The following is a 25,259-nucleotide window of genomic DNA, read 5'->3' as shown; positions in this document are numbered from 1 at the left end:
AATAAAATATGAAAGTACACCAAATGCATATTATATACTGTACACAAAATATCAAATTTAACCAAATATATAATATATATTGTACATAAATTATGAAAGTACACCAAATATATATATCATACCGTACATAAAATATCAAATTTCACCAAATATATTTGATATACTGTATATAAAATATCAAATTTCACCAAATGTATATTATATACTATACATAAAATATGAAAATACAGCAAATACATATTATATACTGTACATAAAATATCAAATTTCACCAAATATATATTATATACTGTCCATAAAATATCAAATTCCACGAAATATATATTATACACTGTACATAAAATATCAAATTTCCAAAAATAAATATTACATACTGTACATAAAAGATGAAAGTACACCAAATATATATTATATGCTGTACATAAAATATCAAATTTCACCAAATATATATTATATACTGTCCATAAAATATCAAATTTCACCAAATATATATTATATACTGTACATATAATATAATATTTCAAAAAATATATATTATATACTGTTCATAAAATATGAAAGTACACAAGAAATATATTATATACTGTACATAAAATATCAAATTTCACCAAATATATATTGCACACTGTACATAAGATATGAAAGTACCCCAAAAATATGTTATCTACTGTACATAAAATATGAAAGTACACCAAATTTATATTATATACTCTACATAAAATATCAAACTACAGCAAATATATATTATATACTGTAAATAAAATATGAAAGTACACCAAATGCATATTATATACTGTACACAAAATATCAAATTTAACCAAATATATAATATATATTGTACATAAATTATGAAAGTACACCAAATATATATGTCATACTGTACATAAAATATCAAATTTCACCGAATATATTTGTTATACTGTATATAAAATATCAAATTTCCCCAAATGTATATTATATACTATACATAAAATATGAAAATACAGCAAATACATATTATATTCTGTACATAAAATATCAAATTTCACCAAATATATATTATATACTGTCCATAAAATATCAAATTCCACGAAATATATATTATATACTGTACATAAAATATCAAATTTCAAAAAATAAATATTACATACTGTACATAAAAGATGAAAGTACACCAAATATATATTATATGCTGTACATAAAATATCAAATTTCACCAATTATATATTATATACTGTCCATAAAATATCAAATTTCACCAAATATATATTATATACTGTACATATAATATCAAATTTCAAAAAATATATATTATATACTGTTCATAAAATATGAAAGTACACCAGAAATATATTATATACTGTACATAAAATTTCAAATTTCACCAAATATATATTGCATACTGTACATAAGATATGAAAGTACCCCAAAAATATGTTATCTACTGTACATAAAATATGAAAGTACACCAAATTTATATTATATACTCTACATAAAATATCAAACTACAGCAAATATATATTATATACTGTAAATAAAATATGAAAGTACACCAAATGCATATTATATACTGTGCACAAAATATCAAATTTAACCAAATATATAATATATATTGTACATAAATTATGAAAGTACACCAAATATATATATCATACTGTACATAAAATATCAAATTTCACCAAATATATTTGATATACTGTATATAAATTATCAAATTTCACCAAATGTATATTATATACTATACATAAAATATGAAAATACAGCAAATACATATTATATACTGTCCATAAAATATCAAATTTCACCAAATATATATTATATACTGTCCATAAAATATCAAATTTCACCAAATATATATTATATACTGTACATATAATATCAAATTTCAAAAAATATATATTATATACTGTACATAAAATATGAAAGTACACCAAAAATATATTATATACTGTACATAAAATATCAAATTTCACCAAATATATATTATATACTGTACATAAAATATCAAATTTCACCAAATATATATTGTATACTGTACATAAAATATGAAAGTATCCCAAAAATATGTTATCTACTGTACATAAAATATGAAAGTACACCAAATTTATATTATATACTCTACATAAAATATCAAAGTACAGCAAATATATATTATATACTGTAAATAAAATATGAAAGTACACCAAATGCATATTATATACTGTACACAAAATATCAAATTTAACCAAATATATAATATAAATTGTACATAAATTATGAAAGTACACCAAATATATATATCATACCGTACATAAAATATCAAATTTCACCAAATATATTTGATATACTGTATATAAAATATCAAATTTCACCAAATGTATATTACATACTATACATAAAATATGAAAATACAGCAAATACATATTATATACTGTACATAAAATATCAAATTTCACCAAATATATATTATATACTGTCCATAAAATATCAAATTCCACGAAATATATATTATATACTGTACATAAAATATCAAATTTCAAAAAATAAATATTACATACTGTACATAAAAGATGAAAGTACACCAAATATATATTATATGCTGTACATAAAATATCAAATTTCTCCAAATATATATTATATACTGTCCATAAAATATCAAATTTCACCAAATATATATTATATACTGTACATATAATATCAAATTTCAAAAAATATATATTATATACTGTTCATAAAATATGAAAGTACACAAGAAATATATTATATACTGTACATAAAATATCAAATTTCACCAAATATAGATTGTATACTGTACATAAGATATGAAAGTACCCCAAAAATATGTTATCTACTGTACATAAAATATGAAAGTACACCAAATTAATATTATATACTCTACATAAAATATCAAACTACAGCAAATATATATTATATACTGTAAATAAAATATGAAAGTACACCAAATGCATTTTATATACTGTACACAAAATATCAAATTTAACCAAATATATAATATATATTGTACATAAATTATGAAAGTACACCAAATATATATATCATACTGTACATAAAACATCAAATTTCACCAAATATATTTGATATACTGTATATAAAATATCAAATTTCACCATATGTATATTATATACTATACATAAAATATGAAAATACAGCAAATACATATTATATACTGTACATAAAATATCAAATTTCACCAAATATATATTATATACTGTCCATAAAATATCAAATTCCACGAAATATATATTATATACTGTACATAAAATATCAAATTTCAAAAAATAAATATTACATACTGTACATAAAAGATGAAAGTACACCAAATATATATTATATGCTGTACATAAAATATCAAATTTCACCAAATATATATTATATACTGTCCATAAAATATCAAATTTCACCAAATATATATTATATACTGTACATATAATATCAAATTTCAAAAAATATATATTATATACTCTTCATAAAATATGAAAGTACACCAGAAATATATTATATACTGTACATAAAATATCAAATTTCACCAAATATATATTGTATACTGTACATAAGATATGAAAGTACCCCAAAAATATGTTATCTACTGTACATAAAATATGAAAGTACACCAAATTTATATTATATACTCTACATAAAATATCAAAGTACAGCAAATATATATTATATACTGTAAATAAAATATGAAAGTACACCAAATGCATATTATATACTGTACACAAAATATCAAATTTAACCAAATATATAATATATAGTACATAAATTATGAAAGTACACCAAATATATATATCATACTGTACATAAAATATCAAATTTCACCAAATATATTTGATATACTGTATATAAAATATCAAATTTCACCAAATGTATATTATATACTATACATAAAATATGAAAATACAGCAAATACATATTATATACTGTACATAAAATATCAAATTTCACCAAATATATATTATATACTGTCCATAAAATATCAAATTTCACCAAATATATATTATATACTGTACATATAATATCAAATTTCAAAAAATATATATTATATACTGTACATAAAATATGAAAGTACACCAAAAATATATTATATACTGTACATAAAATATCAAATTTCACCAAATATACATTATATACTGTACATAAAATATCAAATTTCACCAAATATATATTGTATACTGTACATAAAATATGAAAGTATCCCAAAAATATGTTATCTACTGTACATAAAATATGAAAGTACACCAAATTTATATTATATACTCTACATAAAATATCAAAGTACAGCAAATATATATTATATACTGTAAATAAAATATGAAAGTACACCAAATGCATATTATATACTGTACACAAAATATCAAATTTAACCAAATATATAATATATATTGTACATAAATTATGAAAGTACACCAAATATATATATCATACCGTACATAAAATATCAAATTTCACCAAATATATTTGATATACTGTATATAAAATATCAAATTTCACCAAATGTATATTATATACTATACATAAAATATGAAAATACAGCAAATACATATTATATACTGTACATAAAATATCAAATTTCACCAAATATATATTATATACTGTCCATAAAATATCAAATTCCACGAAATATATATTATATACTGTACATAAAATATCAAATTTCAAAAAATAAATATTACATACTGTACATAAAAGATGAAAGTACACCAAATATATATTATATGCTGTACATAAAATATCAAATTTCTCCAAATATATATAATATACTGTCCATAAAATATCAAATTTCACCAAATATATATTATATACTGTACATATAATATCAAATTTCAAAAAATACATATTATATACTGTTCATAAAATATGAAAGTACACAAGAAATATATTATATACTGTACATAAAATATCAAATTTCACCAAATATATATTGTATACTGTACATAAGATATGAAAGTACCCCAAAAATATGTTATCTACTGTACATAAAATATGAAAGTACACCAAATTAATATTATATACTCTACATAAAATATCAAACTACAGCAAATATATATTATATACTGTAAATAAAATATGAAAGTACACCAAATGCATATTATATACTGTACACAAAATATCAAATTTAACCAAATATATAATATATATTGTACATAAATTATGAAAGTACACCAAATATATATATCATACTGTACATAAAACATCAAATTTCACCAAATATATTTGATATACTGTATATAAAATATCAAATTTCACCAAATGTATATTATATACTATACATAAAATATAAAAATACAGCAAATACATATTATATACTGTACATAAAATATCAAATTTCACCAAATATATATTATATACTGTCCATAAAATATCAAATTTCACCAAATATATATTATATACTGTACATATAATATCAAATTTCAAAAAATATATATTATATACTGTACATAAAACATGAAAGTACACCAAAAATATATTATATACTGTACATAAAATATCAAATTTCACCAAATATATATTATATACTGTACATAAAATATCAAATTTCACCAAATATATATTGTATACTGTACATAAAATATGAAAGTACCCCAAAAATATGTTATCTACTCTACATAAAATATGAAAGTACATCAAATTTATATTATATACTCTACATAAAATATCAAAGTACTGCAAATATATACTATATACTGTAAATAAAATATGAAAGTACACCAAATGCTTATTATATACTGCACACAAAATATCAAATTTAACCAAATATATAATATAAATTGTACATAAATTATGAAAGTACACCAAATATATATATCATACTGTACATAAAATATCAAATTTCACCAAATATATTTGATGTACGGTATATAAAATATCAAATTTCGCCAAATGTATATTATATACTATACATAAAATATGAAAATACAGCAAATACATATTATGTACTGTACATAAAATATCAAATTTCACCAAATATATATTATATACTGTCCATAAAATATCAAATTCCACGAAATATATATTATATACTGTACATAAAATATCAAATTTCAAAAAATAAATATTACATACTGTACATAAAAGATGAAAGTACACCAAATATATATTATATGCTGTACATAAAATATCAAATTTCACCAAATATATATTATATACTGTCCATAAAATATCAAATTTCACCAAATATATATTATATACTGTACATATCATATCAAATTTCAAAAAATATGTATTATATACTGTTCAGAAAATATGAAAGTACACCAGAAATATATTATATACTGTACATAAAATATCAAATTTCACCAAATAAATATTGTATACTGTACATAAGATATGAAAGTACCCCAAAAATATGTTATCTACTGTACATAAAATATGAATGTATACCAAATTTATATTATATACTCTACATAAAATATCAAAGTACAGCAAATATATATTATATACTGTAAATAAAATATGAAAGTACACCAAATGCATATTATATACTGTACACAAAATATCAAATTTAACCAAATATATAATATATATTGTACATTAATTATGAAAGTACACCAAATATATATATCATACTGTACATAAAATATCAAATTTCACCAAATATATTTGATATACTGTATATAAAATATCAAATTTCACCAAATGTATATTATATACTATACATAAAATATGAAAATACAGCAAATACATATTATATACTGTACATAAAATATCAAATTTCACCAAATATATATTATATACTGTCCATAAAATATCTAATTTCACCAAATATATATTATATACTGTACATATAATATCAAATTTCAAAAAATATATATTATATACTGTACATAAAAGATGAAAGTACACCAAAAATATATTATATACTGTACATAAAATATCAAATTTCACCAAATATATATTATATACTGTACATAAAATATCAAATTTCACCAAATATATATTGTATACTGTACATAAAATATGAAAGTACCCCAAAAATATGTTATCTACTCTACATAAAATATGAAAGTACATCAAATTTATATTATATACTCTACATAAAATATCAAAGTACTGCAAATATATACTATATACTGTAAATAAAATATGAAAGTACACCAAATGCCTATTATATACTGCACACAAAATATCAAATTTAACCAAATATATAATATAAATTGTACATAAATTATGAAAGTACACCAAATATATATATCATACTGTACATAAAATATCAAATTTCACCAAATATATTTGATGTACGGTATATAAAATATCAAATTTCGCCAAATGTATATTATATACTATACATAAAATATGAAAATACAGCAAATACATATTATGTACTGTACATAAAATATCAAATTTCACCAAATATATATTATATACTGTCCATAAAATATCAAATTCCACGAAATATATATTATATACTGTACATAAAATATCAAATTTCAAAAAATAAATATTACATACTGTACATAAAAGATGAAAGTACACCAAATATATATTATATGCTGTACATAAAATATCAAATTTCACCAAATATATATTATATACTGTCCATAAAATATCAAATTTCACCAAATATATATTATATACTGTACATATCATATCAAATTTCAAAAAATATGTATTATATACTGTTCAGAAAATATGAAAGTACACCAGAAATATATTATATACTGTACATAAAATATCAAATTTCACCAAATAAATATTGTATACTGTACATAAGATATGAAAGTACCCCAAAAATATGTTATCTACTGTACATAAAATATGAATGTATACCAAATTTATATTATATACTCTACATAAAATATCAAAGTACAGCAAATATATATTATATACTGTAAATAAAATATGAAAGTACACCAAATGCATATTATATACTGTACACAAAATATCAAATTTAACCAAATATATAATATATATTGTACATTAATTATGAAAGTACACCAAATATATATATCATACTGTACATAAAATATCAAATTTCACCAAATATATTTGATATACTGTATATAAAATATCAAATTTCACCAAATGTATATTATATACTATACATAAAATATGAAAATACAGCAAATACATATTATATACTGTACATAAAATATCAAATTTCACCAAATATATTTGATATACTGTATATAAAATATCAAATTTCACCAAATGTATATTATATACTATACATAAAATATGAAAATACAGCAAATACATATTATATACTGTACATAAAATATCAAATTTCACCAAATATATATTATATACTGTCCATAAAATATCAAATTTCACCAAATATATATTATATACTGTACATATAATATCAAATTTCAAAAAATATATATTATATACTGTACATAAAAGATGAAAGTACACCAAAAATATATTATATACTGTACATAAAATATCAAATTTCACCAAATATATATTATATATTGTACATAAAATATCAAATTTCACCAAATATATATTGTATACTGTACATAAAATATGAAAGTACCCCAAAAATATGTTATCTACTGTACATAAAATATGAAAGTACACCAAATTTATATTATATACTCTACATAAAATATCAAAGTACAGCAAATATATATTATATACTCTAAATAAAATATGAAAGTACACCAAATGCATATTATATACTGTACACAAAATATCAAATTTAACCAAATATATAATATATATTGTACATAAATTATGAAAGTACACCAAATATATATATCATACTGTACATAAAATATCAAATTTCACCAAATATATTTGATATACTGTATATAAAATATCAAATTTCACCAAATGTATATTATATACTATACATAAAATATGAAAATACAGCAAATACATATTATATACTGTACATAAAATATCAAATTTCACCAAATATATATTATATACTGTCCATAATATATCAAAGTTCACCAAATATATATTATATACTGTACATATAATATCAAATTTCAAAAAATATATATTATATACTGTACATAAAATATGAAAGTACACCAAAAATATATTATATACTGTACATAAAATATCAAATTTCACCAAATATATATTATATACTGTACATAAAATATCAAATTTCACCAAATATATATTGTATACTGTACATAAAATATGAAAGTACCCCAAAAATATGATATATACTGTACATAAAATATGAAAGTACACCAAATTTATATTATATACTCTACATAAAATATCAAAGTACAGCAAATATATATTATATACTGTAAATAAAATATGAAAGTACACCAAATGCATATTATATACTGTACACAAAATATCAAATTTAACCAAATATATAATATATATTGTACATAAATTATGAAAGTACACCAAATATATATATCATACTGTACATAAAATATCAAATTTCAACAAATATATTTGATATACTGTATATAAAATATCAAATTTCACCAAATGTATATTATATACTATACATAAAACATGAAAATACAGCAAATACATATTATATACTGTACATAAAATATCAAATTTCACCAAATATATATTATATACTGTCCATAAAATATCAAATTCCACGAAATATATGTTATATACTGTACATAAAATATCAAATTTCAAAAAATAAATATTACATACTGTACATAAAAGATGAAACTACACCAAATATATATTATATGCTGTACATAAAATATCAAATTTCTCCAAATATATATTATATACTGTCCATAAAATATCAAATTTCACCAAATATATATTATATACTGTACATATAATATCAAATTTCAAAAAATATATATTATATACTGTTCATAAAATATGAAAGTACACAAGAAATATATTATATACTGTACATAAAATATCAAATTTCACCAAATATATATTGTATACTGTACATAAGATATGAAAGTACCCCAAAAATATGTTATCTACTGTACATAAAATATGAAAGTACACCAAATTAATATTATATACTCTACATAAAATATCAAACTACAGCAAATATATATTATATACTGTAAATAAAATATGAAAGTACACCAAATGCATATTATATACTGTAAACAAAATATCAAATTTAACCAAATATATAATATATATTGTACATAAATTATGAAAGTACACCAAATATATATATATTACTGTACATAAAACATCAAATTTCACCAAATATATTTGATATACTGTATATAAAATATCAAATTTCACCAAATGTATATTATATACTATACATAAAATATGAAAATACAGCAAATACATATTATATACTGTACATAAAATATCAAATTTCACCAAATATATATTATATACTGTCCATAAAATATCAAATTCCACGAAATATATATTATATACTGTACATAAAATATCAAATTTCAAAAAATAAATATTACATACTGTACATAAAAGATGAAAGTACACCAAATATATATTATATGCTGTACATAAAATATCAAATTTCACCAAATATATATTATATACTGTCCATAAAATATCAAATTTCACCAAATATATATTATATACTGTACATATAATATCAAATTTCAAAAAATATATATTATATACTGTACATAAAATATGAAAGTACACCAAAAATATATTATATACTGTACTTAAAATATCAAATTTCACCAAATATATATTATATACTGTACATAAAATATCAAATTTCACCAAATATATATTGTATACTGTACATAAAATATGAAAGTACAACAAAAATATGTTATCTACTGTACATAAAATATGAAAGTACACCAAATTTATGTTATATACTCTACATAAAATATCAAACTACAGCAAATATATATTATATACTGTAAATAAAATATGAAAGTACACCAAATGCATATTATATACTGTACACAAAATATCAAATTTAACCAAATATATAATATATATTGTACATAAATTATGAAAGTACACCAAATATATATATCATACTGTACATAAAATATCAAATTTCACCAAATATATATTATATACTGTACATAAAATATCAAATTTCACCAAATATATATTGTATACTGTACATAAAATATGAAAGTACCCCAAAAATATGTTATCTACTGTACATAAAATATGAAAGTACACCAAATTTATATTATATACTCTACATAAAATATCAAAGTACAGCAAATATATATTATATACTGTAAATAAAATATGAAAGTACACCAAATGCATATTATATACTGTACACAAAATATCAAATTTAACCAAATATATAATATATATTGTACATAAATTATGAAAGTACACCAAATATATATATCATACTGTACATAAAATATCAAATTTCACCAAATATATTTGATATACTGTATATAAAATATCAAATTTCACCAAATGTATATTATATACTACACATAAAATATGAAAATACAGCAAATACATATTACATACTCTACATAAAATATCAAATTTCACCAAATATATATTATATACTGTCCACAAAATATCAAATTCCACAAAATATATATTATATACTGTACATAAAATATCAAATTTCAAAAAATAAATATTACATACTGTACATAAAAGATGAAAGTACACCAAATATATATTATATGCTGTACATAAAATATCAAATTTCACCAAATATATATTATATACTGTCCATAAAATATCAAATTTCACCAAATATATATTATATACTGTACATATCATATCAAATTTCAAAAAATATGTATTATATACTGTTCATAAAATATGAAAGTACACCAGAAATATATTATATACTGTACATAAAATATCAAATTTCACCAAATAAATATTGTATACTGTACATAAGATATGAAAGTACCCCAAAAATATGTTATCTACTGTACATAAAATATGAAAGTATACCAAATTTATATTATATATTCTAGATAAAATATCAAACTACAGCAAATATATATTATATACTGTAAATAAAATATGAAAGTACACCAAATGCATATTATATACTGTACACAAAATATCAAATTTAACCAAATATATAATATATATTGTACATAAATTATGAAAGTACACCAAATATATGTATCATACTGTACATAAAATATCAAATTTCACCAAATATATTTGATATACTGTATATAAAATATCAAATTTCACCAAATGTATATTATATACTATAGATAAAATATGAAAGTACAGCAAATACATATTATATACTGTACATAAAGTATCAAATTTCACCAAATATATATTATATACTGTCCATAAAATATCAAATTCCACGAAAAATATATTATATACTGTACATAAAATATCAAATTTCAAAAAATATATATTACATACTGTACATAAAAGATGAAAATACACCAAATATATATTATTTGCTGTACATAAAATATCAAATTTCACCAAATATATATTATATACTGTCCATAAAATATCAAATTTCACCAAATATATATTATATACTATACATGTAATATCAAATTTCAAAAAATATATATTATATACTGTTCATAAAATATGAAAGTACACCAGAAATATATTATATACTGTACATAAAATATCAAATTTCACCAAATATATATTATATGCTGTGTATAAAATATCAAATTTCACCAAATATATATTATATACCACACATAAAATATGAAAATACAGCAAATATATATTATATACTGTACATAAAATATCAAATTTCAACAAATATATCTTATATGCCATACATGAAATATCAAATTTCACCAAATATATATTATATACTGTACATAAAATATCAAATTTCACCAAATATATATTATATACTGTACATATAATATCAAATTTCAAAACATATATATTGTATACTGTACATAAAAAATGAAAGTACACCAAAAATATATTATATACTGTACATAAAATATAAAATTTCACCAAATATATATTATATACTGTACATAAAATATCAAATTTCACCAAATATATTTGATATACTGTGTATAAAATATCAAATTTCACCAAATGTATATTATATACTATACATAAAATATGAAAATACAGCAAATACATATTATATACTGTACATAAAATATCAAATTTCACCAAATATATATTATATACTGTCCATAAAATATCAAATTTCATGAAATATATATTATATACTGTACATATAATATCAAATTTCAAAAAATATATATTACATACTGAACATAAAAGATGAAAGTACACCAAATATATATTATATGCTGTACATAAAATATCAAATTTCACCAAATATATATTATATACTGTACATAAAATATCAAATTTCACCAAATATATATTATATACTGTCCATAAAATATCAAATTTCAAAAAATATATATTATATACTGTTCATAAAATATGAAAGTACACCAGAAATATATTATATACTGTACATAAAATATCAAATTTCAAAAAATGTGTATTACATACTGTACATAAAAGATGAAAGTACACCAAATATATGTTATATGCTGTACATAAAATATCAAATTTCACCAAATATATATCATATACTGTCCATAAAATATCAAATTTCACCAAATATATATTATATACTGTAAATATAATATCATTTCAAATAATATATATTGTATACTATACATAAAAAATGAAAGTACACCAAAAATATATTATATACTGTACATAAAATATAAAATTTCACCAAATATATATTATATACTGTACATAAAATATCAAATTTCACCAAATATATTGGATAAACTGTATATAAAATATCAAATTTCACCAAATGTATATTATATACTATACAAAAAATATGAAAATACAGCAAATACATATTATATACTGTACATAAAATATCAAATTTCACCAAATATATATTATATACTGTCCATAAAATATCAAATTCCACGCAATATATATTATATACTGTATATAAAATATCAAATTTCAAAAAATATATATTACATACTGTACATAAAAGATGAAAGTACACCAAATATATATTATATACTGTACATAAAATATCAAATTTCACCAAATATATATTATATACTGTCCATAAAATATCAAATTTCACCAAATATATGTTATATACTGTACATATAATATCAAATTTCAAAAAATATATATTATATACTCTACATAAAATATGAAAGTACAGCAAAAATATATTATATACTGTACATAAAATATCAAATTTCACCAAATATATATTATATAGAGTACAGAAAATATCAAATTTCACCAAATATATATGGTATACTGTACATAAAATATGAAAGTACCCCAAAAATATGTTATCTACTGTACATAAAATATGAAAGTACACCAAATATATATTATATACTCTACATAACATATCAAAGTACAGCAAATATATATTATATACTGTAAATAAAATATGAAAGTACACCAAAGGCATATTATATACTGTACACAAAATATCAAATTTAACCAAATATATAATATGTATTGTACATAAATTATGAAAGTACACCAAATATATATAACATACTGTACATAAAATATCAAATTTCACCAAATATATTTGATATACTGTATATAAAATATCAAATTTCACCAAATTTATATTATATACTATACATAAAATATGAAAATACAGCAAATACATATTATATACTGTACATAAAATATCAAATTTCACCAAATATATATTATATACTGTCCATAAAATATCAAATTCCACGAAATATATATTATATACTGTACATAAAATATCAAATTTCAAAAAATATATATTACATACTGTACATAAAAGATGAAAGTACACCAAATATATATTATATGCTGTACATAAGATATAAAATTTCACCAAATATATATTATATACTGTCCATAAAATATCAAATTTCACCAAATATATATTGTATACTGTACATAAGATATGAAAGTACACCAAAAATATGTTATCTACTGTACATAAAATATGAAAGTACACCAAATTTATATTATATACTCTACATAAAATATCAAACTACAGCAAATATATATTATATACTGTAAATAAAATATGAAAGTACACCAAATGCATATTATATACTGTACACAAAATATCAAATTTAACCAAATATATAATATATATTGTACATAAATTATGAAAGTTCACCAAATATATAAATCATACTGTACATAAAATATCAAATTTCACCAAATATATTTGATATACTGTATATAAAATATCAAATTTCACCAAATGTATATTATATACTATACATAAAATATGAAAATACAGCAAATACGTATTATATACTCTACATAAAATATAAAATTTCACCAAATATATATTATATACTGTACATAAAATAACAAATTTCACCAAATATATTTCATTTACTGTATATAAAATATCATATTTCACCAAGTGTATATTATATAGTATACATAAAATATGAAAATACAGCAAATACATATTATATACTGTACATAAAATATCAAATTTCACCAAATATATATTATATACTGTCCATAAAATATCAAATTCCACGAAATATATATTATATACTGTACATAAAATATCAAATTTCAAAAAATATATATTACATACTGTACATAAAAGATGAAAATACACCAAATATATATTATATACTGTACATAAAATATCAAATTTCACCAAATATATATTATATACAGTACAGAAAATATCAAATTTCAGCAAAAAAATATTGTATACTGTACATAAAATATGAAAGTACCCCAAAAATATGTTATCTACTGTACATAAAATATGAAAGTACACCAAATATATATTATATACTCTACATAAAATATCAAAGTACAGCAAATATATATTATATACTGTAAATAAAATATGAAAGTACACCAATGGCATATTATATACTGTAAACAAAATATCAAATTTAACCAAATACATAATATGTATTGTACATAAATTATGAAAGTACACCAAATATATATAACATACTGTACATAAAATATCAAATTTCACTAAAAATATTTGATATACTGTATATAAATTATCAAATTTCAACAAATGTATATTATATACTATACATAAAATATGAAAATACAGCAAATACATATTATATACTGTACATAAAATATCAAATTTCAAAAAATATATAATACATACTGTACATAAAAGATGAAAGTACACCAAATATATATTATATGCTGTACCTAAAATATCAAATTTCACGAAATATATATTATATACTGTACATGTAATATGAAATTTCAAAAAATAAATATTATATACTGTTCATAAAATATGAAAGTACACCAGAAATATATTATACACTGTACATAAAATATCAAATTTCACCTAATATATATTATATTCTGTGTATAAAATATCAAATTTCACCAAATATATATTATATACCATACATAAAATATGAAAATACAGCAAATATATATTATATACTGAACATAAAATATCAAATTTCAACAAATATATATTATATGCCGTACATGAAATATCAAATTTCACCAAATATATATTATATACTGTACATAAGATATCAAATTTCAGAAAATATATACTATATACTGTATATGAAATATGAAAGTACACCAAATATATATTATATACTCTACATAAAATATGAAATTTCAATAAATGTATATTATATTCTGTACATAAAATATCAAATTTCACCAAATAAATATTATATACTGTCCATAAAATATCAAATTTCACCAAATATATATTATATACTGTACATATAATATCAAATTTCAAAAAATATATATTGTATACTGTACATAAAAAATGAAAGTACACCAAAAATATATTATGTACTGTACATAAAATATCAAATTTCATCAAATATATATTATATACTGTACATAAAATATCAAATTTAACCAAATATATTGGATATACTGTATATAAAATATCAAATTTCACCAAATGTATATTATATACTATACATAAAATATGAAAATACAGGAAATTCATATTATATACTGTACATAAAATATCAAATATCACCAAATATATATTATATACTGTCCATAAAATATCAAATTCCACGAAATATATATTATATACTGTACATAAAATATCAAATTTCAAAAAATATATATTTCTTACTGTACATAAAAGATGAAAGTACACCAAATATATATTATATACTGTACATAAAATATCAAATTTCACCAAATACATATTATATACTGTCCATAAAATATCAAATTTCACCAAATATATGTTATATACTGTACATGTAATATCAAATTTCAAAAAATATATATTATATACTCTACATAAAATATGAAAGTACACCAAAAATATATTATATACTGTACATAAAATATCAAATTTCACCAAATATATATTATACACAGTACAGAAAATATCAAATTTCACCAAATATATATTGTACACTGTACATAAAATATGAAAGTTCCCCAAAAATATGTTATCTACTGTACATAGAATATGAAAGTACACCAAATATATATTATATACTCTACATAAAATATCAAAGTACAGCAAATATATATTATATACTGTAAATAAAATATGAAAGTACACCAAAGGCATATTATATACTGTACACAAAATATCAAATTTAAACAAATATATAGTATGTATTGTACATAAATTATGAAAGTACACCAAATATATATATCATACTGTACATAAAATATCAAATTTCAGCCAAAAATATTTGATATACTGTATATAAAATATCAAATTTCACCAAATGTATATTATATACTACACATAAAATATGAAAATACAGCAAATACATATTATATACTGTACATAAAATATCAAATTTCACCAAATATATATTATATACTGTCCATAAAATATCAAATTTCACGAAATATATATTATATACTGTACATATAATATCATATTTCAAAAAATATATATTACATACTGTACATAAAAGATGAAAGTACACCAAATATATATTCTATGCTGTACATAAAATATCAAATTTCACCAAATATATATTATTTACTGTCCATAAAATATCAAATTTCACCAAATACATATTATATACTGTACATATAATATCAAATTTCAAAAAATATATATTATATACTGTTCATAAAATATGAAAGTACACCAGAAATATATTATATACTGTACATAAAATATCAAATTTCACCAAATATATATTGTGTACTGTACATAAGATATGAAACTACCCCAAAAATATGTTATCTACTGTACATAAAATATGAAAGTACACCAAATTTATATTATATACTCTACATAAAATATCAAACTACAGCAAATATATATTATATACTGTAAATAAAATATGAAAGTACACCAAATGCATATTATATACTGTACACAAAATATCAAATTTAACCAAATATATAATATATATTGTACATAAATTATGAAAGTTCACCAAATATATATATCATACTGTACATAAAATATCAAATTTCACCAAATATATTTGATATACTGTATATAAAATATCAAATTTCACCAAATGTATATTATATACTATACATAAAATATGAAAATACAGCAAATACATATTATATACTGTACATAAAATATAAAATTACTCCAAATATATATTATATACTGTACATAAAATAACAAATTTCACCAAATATATTTGATATACTGTATATAAAATATCAAATTTCACCAAGTGTATATAATATAGTATACATAAAATATGAAAATACAGCAAATACATATTATATACTGTACATAAAATATCAAATTTCTCCAAATATATATTATATACTGTCCAAAAAATATCAAATTCCACGAAATATATATTATATACTGTACATAAAATATCAAATTTCAAAAAATATATATTACATACTGTACATAAAAGATGAAAGTACACCAAATATATATTATATACTGTACATAAAATATCAAATTTCACCAAATATATATTATATACAGTACAGAAAATATCAAATTTCACCAAATATATATTGTATACTGCACATAAAATATGAAAGTACCCCAAAAATATGTTATCTACTGTACATAAAATATGAAAGTACACCAAATATATATTATATACACTACATAAAATATCAAAGTACAGCAAATATATATTATATACTGTAAATAAAATATGAAAGTACACCAAAGGCATATTATATACTGTACACAAAATATCAAATTTAACCAAATACATAATATGTATTGTACATAAATTATGAAAGTACACCAAATATATATAACATACTGTACATAAAATATCAAATTTCACTAAAAATATTTGATATACTGTATATAAATTATCAAATTTCACCAAATGTATATTATATACTATACATAAAATATGAAAATACAGCAAATACATATTATATACTGTACATAAAATATCAAATTTCACCAAATATATATTATATACTGTCCATAAAATATCAAATTCCATGAAATATATATTATATACTGTACATAAAATATCAAATTTCATAAAATATATATTACATACTGTACAAAAAAGATGAAAGTACACCAAATATATATTATATACTGTACATAAAATATCAAATTTCACCAAATATATATTATATACTGTCCATAAAATATCAAATTTCACCAAATACATGTTATATAGTGTACATGTAATATCAAATTTCAAAAAATATATATTATATACTCTACATAAAATATGAAAGTACACCAAATATATATTATATACTGTACATAAAATATCAAATTTCACCAAATATATATTATATACAGTACAGAAAATATCAAATTTCACCAAATATATATTGTATACTGTACATAAGATATGAAAGTACCCCAAAAATATGTTATCTACTGTACATAAAATATGAAAGTACACCAAATTTATATTATATACTCTACATAAAATATCAAACTACAGCAAATATATATTATATACTGTAAATAAAATATGAAAGTACACCAAATGCATATTATATACTGTACACAAAATATCAAATTTAACCAAATATATAATATATATTGTACATAAATTATGAAAGTACACCAAATATATGTATTATACTGTACATAAAATATCAAATTTCACCATATATATTTGATATACTGTATATAAAATATCAAATTTCACCAAATGTATATTATATACTATACTTAAAATACGAAAATACAGCAAATACATATTATATACTGTACATAAAATATCAAATTTCACCAAATATATATTATATACTGTCCATAAAATATCAAATTCCGCGAAATATATATTATATACTGTACATAAAATATCAAATTTAAATAAATATATATTACATACTGTACATACAAGATGAAAGTACACCAAATATATATTATATACTCTACATAAAATATCAAATTTCACCAAATATATATTATATACGGTCCATAAAATATCAAATTTCACCAAATATATGTTATATACTCTACATGTAATATCAAATTTCAAAAAATATATATTATATACTCTACATAAAATATGAAAGTACACCAAAAATATATTATATACTGTACATAAAATATCAAATTTCACCAAATATATATTATATACAGTACAGAAAATATCAAATTTCACCAAATATATATTGTATACTGTACATAAAATATGAAAGTACCCCAAAAATATGTTATCTACTGTACATAAAATATGAAAGTACACCAAATATATATTATATACTCTACATAAAATATCAAAGTACAGCAAATATATATTATATACTGTAAATAAAATATGAAAGTACACCAAAGGCATGTTATATACTGTACACAAAATATCAAATTTAACCAAATATATAATATGTATTGTACATAAATTATGAAAGTACACCAAATATATATAACATACTGTACATAAAATATCAAATTTCACCAAATATATTTGTTATACTGTATATAAAATATCAAATTTCACCAAATGTATATTATATACTATACATAAAATATGAAAATACAGCAAATACATATTATATACTGTACATAAAATATCAAATTTCACCAAATATATATTATATACTGTCCATAAAATATCAAATTCCACGAAATATATATTATATACTGTACATAAAATATCAAATTTCAAAAAATATATAATACATACTGTACATAAAAGATGAAAGTACACCAAATATATATTATATGCTGTACCTAAAATATCAAATTTCACGAAATATATATTATATACTGTACATGTAATATGAAATTTCAAAAAATAAATATTATATACTGTTCATAAAATATGAAAGTACACCAGAAATATATTATACACTGTACATAAAATATCAAATTTCACCTAATATATATTATATGCTGTGTATAAAATATCAAATTTCACCAAATATATATTATATACCATACATAAAATATGAAAATACAGCAAATATATATTATATACTGAACATAAAATATCAAATTTCAACAAATATATATTATATGCCGTACATGAAATATCAAATTTCACCAAATATATATTATATACTGTACATAAGATATCAAATTTCAGAAAATATATACTATATACTGTATATGAAATATGAAAGTACACCAAATATATATTATATACTCTACATAAAATATGAAATTTCAATAAATGTATATTATATTCTGTACATAAAATATCAAATTTCACCAAATAAATATTATATACTGTCCATAAAATATCAAATTTCACCAAATATATATTATATACTGTACATATAATATCAAATTTCAAAAAATATATATTGTATACTGTACATAAAAAATGAAAGTACACCAAAAATATATTATGTACTGTACATAAAATATCAAATTTCATCAAATATATATTATATACTGTACATAAAATATCAAATTTCACCAAATATATTGGATATACTGTATATAAAATATCAAATTTCACCAAATGTATATTATATACTATACATAAAATATGAAAATACAGGAAATTCATATTATATACTGTACATAAAATATCAAATATCACCAAATATATATTATATACTGTCCATAAAATATCAAATTCCACGAAATATATATTATATACTGTACATAAAATATCAAATTTCAAAAAATATATATTTCTTACTGTACATAAAAGATGAAAGTACACCAAATATATATTATATACTGTACATAAAATATCAAATTTCACCAAATACATATTATATACTGTCCATAAAATATCAAATTTCACCAAATATATGTTATATACTGTACATGTAATATCAAATTTCAAAAAATATATATTATATACTCTACATAAAATATGAAAGTACACCAAAAATATATTATATACTGTACATAAAATATCAAATTTCACCAAATATATATTATACACAGTACAGAAAATATCAAATTTCACCAAATATATATTGTACACTGTACATAAAATATGAAAGTTCCCCAAAAATATGTTATCTACTGTACAAAGAATATGAAAGTACACCAAATATATATTATATACTCTACATAAAATATCAAAGTACAGCAAATATATATTATATACTGTAAATAAAATATGAAAGTACACCAAAGGCATATTATATACTGTACACAAAATATCAAATTTAAACAAATATATAGTATGTATTGTACATAAATTATGAAAGTACACCAAATATATATATCATACTGTACATAAAATATCAAATTTCAGCCAAAAATATTTGATATACTGTATATAAAATATCAAATTTCACCAAATGTATATTATATACTATACATAAAATATGAAAATACAGCAAATACATATTATATACTGTACATAAAATATCAAATTTCACCAAATATATATTATATACTGTCCATAAAATATCAAATTTCACGAAATATATATTATATACTGTACATATAATATCATATTTCAAAAAATATATATTACATACTGTACATAAAAGATGAAAGTACACCAAATATATATTCTATGCTGTACATAAAATATCAAATTTCACCAAATATATATTATATACTGTCCATAAAATATCAAATTTCACCAAATACATATTATATACTGTACATATAATATCAAATTTCAAAAAATATATATTATATACTGTTCATAAAATATGAAAGTACACCAGAAATATATTATATACTGTACATAAAATATCAAATTTCACCAAATATATATTGTATACTGTACATAAGATATGAAAGTACCCCAAAAATATGTTATCTACTGTACATAAAATATGAAAGTACACCAAATTTATATTATATACTCTACATAAAATATCAAACTACAGCAAATATATATTATATACTGTAAATAAAATATGAAAGTACACCAAATGCATATTATATACTGTACACAAAATATCAAATTTAACCAAATATATAATATATATTGTACATAAATTATGAAAGTACACCAAATACATATATCATACTGTACATAAAATATGAAATTCCACCAAGTATATTTGATATACTGTATATAAAATATCAAATTTCACCAAATGTATATTATATACTATACATAAAATATGAAAACACAGCAAATACATATTATATACTGTACATAAATTATCAAATTTCACCAAATATATATTATATACTGTCCATAAAATATCAAATTTCACCAAATATATATTATATACTGTACATATAATATCAAATTTCAAAAAATATATATTATATACTGTACATAAAATATGAAAGTACACCAAAAATATATTATATACTGTACATACAATATCAAATTTCACCAAATATATATTATATACTGTCCATAAAATATCAAATTTCACCAAATATATATTATATACTGTACATATAATATCAAATTTAACCAAATATATATTACATACTGTACATAAGATATGAAAGTACCCCAAAAATATGTTATCTACTGTACATAAAATATGAAAGTACACCAAATTTATATTATATACTCTACATAAAATATCAAACTACAGCAAATATATATTATATACTGTAAATAAAATATGAAAGTACACCAAATGCATATTATATACTGTACACAAAATATCAAATTTAACCAAATATATAATATATATTGTACATAAATTATGAAAGTTCACCAAATATATAAATCATACTGTACATAAAATATCAAATTTCACCAAATATATTTGATATACTGTATATAAAATATCAAATTTCACCAAATGTATATTATATACTATACATAAAATATGAAAATACAGCAAATACGTATTATATACTCTACATAAAATATAAAATTTCACCAAATATATATTATATACTGTACATAAAATAACAAATTTCACCAAATATATTTCATTTACTGTATATAAAATATCATATTTCACCAAGTGTATATTATATAGTATACATAAAATATGAAAATACAGCAAATACATATTATATACTGTACATAAAATATCAAATTTCACCAAATATATATTATATACTGTCCATAAAATATCAAATTCCACGAAATATATATTATATACTGTACATAAAATATCAAATTTCAAAAAATATATATTACATACTGTACATAAAAGATGAAAATACACCAAATATATATTATATACTGTACATAAAATATCAAATTTCACCAAATATATATTATATACAGTACAGAAAATATCAAATTTCAGCAAAAAAATATTGTATACTGTACATAAAATATGAAAGTACCCCAAAAATATGTTATCTACTGTACATAAAATATGAAAGTACACCAAATATATATTATATACTCTACATAAAATATCAAAGTACAGCAAATATATATTATATACTGTAAATAAAATATGAAAGTACACCAATGGCATATTATATACTGTAAACAAAATATCAAATTTAACCAAATACATAATATGTATTGTACATAAATTATGAAAGTACACCAAATATATATAACATACTGTACATAAAATATCAAATTTCACTAAAAATATTTGATATACTGTATATAAATTATCAAATTTCAACAAATGTATATTATATACTATACATAAAATATGAAAATACAGCAAATACATATTATATACTGTACATAAAATATCAAATTTCACCAAATATATATTATATTCTGTCCATAAAATATCAAATTCCACGAAATATATATTATATGCTGTACATAAAATATCAAATTTCAAAAAATATATATTACATACTGTACATAAAAGATGAAAGTACACCAAATATACGTTATATGCTATACAAAAAATATCAAATTTCACCAAATATATATCATATACTGTCCATAAAATATCAAATTTCACCAAATATATATTATATACTGTAAATATAATATCAAATTTCAAAAAATATATATTGTATACTGTACATAAAAAATGAAAGTACACCAAAAATATTTTATATACTGTACATAAAATATAAAATTTCACCAAATATATATTATATACTGTACATAAAATATCAAATTTCACCAAATATATTGGATATACTGTCCATAAAATATCAAATTTCACCAAATATATGTTATATACTGTACATATAATATCAAATTTCAAAAAATATATATTATATACTCTACATAAAATATGAAAGTACA

The sequence above is a fragment of the Gorilla gorilla genome, chromosome 17 (genome assembly GCF_029281585.2).
Source record: "Gorilla gorilla gorilla isolate KB3781 chromosome 17, NHGRI_mGorGor1-v2.1_pri, whole genome shotgun sequence".
NCBI lineage: Eukaryota > Metazoa > Chordata > Mammalia > Primates > Hominidae > Gorilla > Gorilla gorilla.
The sequence above is the reverse complement of the archived record's forward strand: the minus strand, read 5'-3'. Positions refer to the sequence as shown.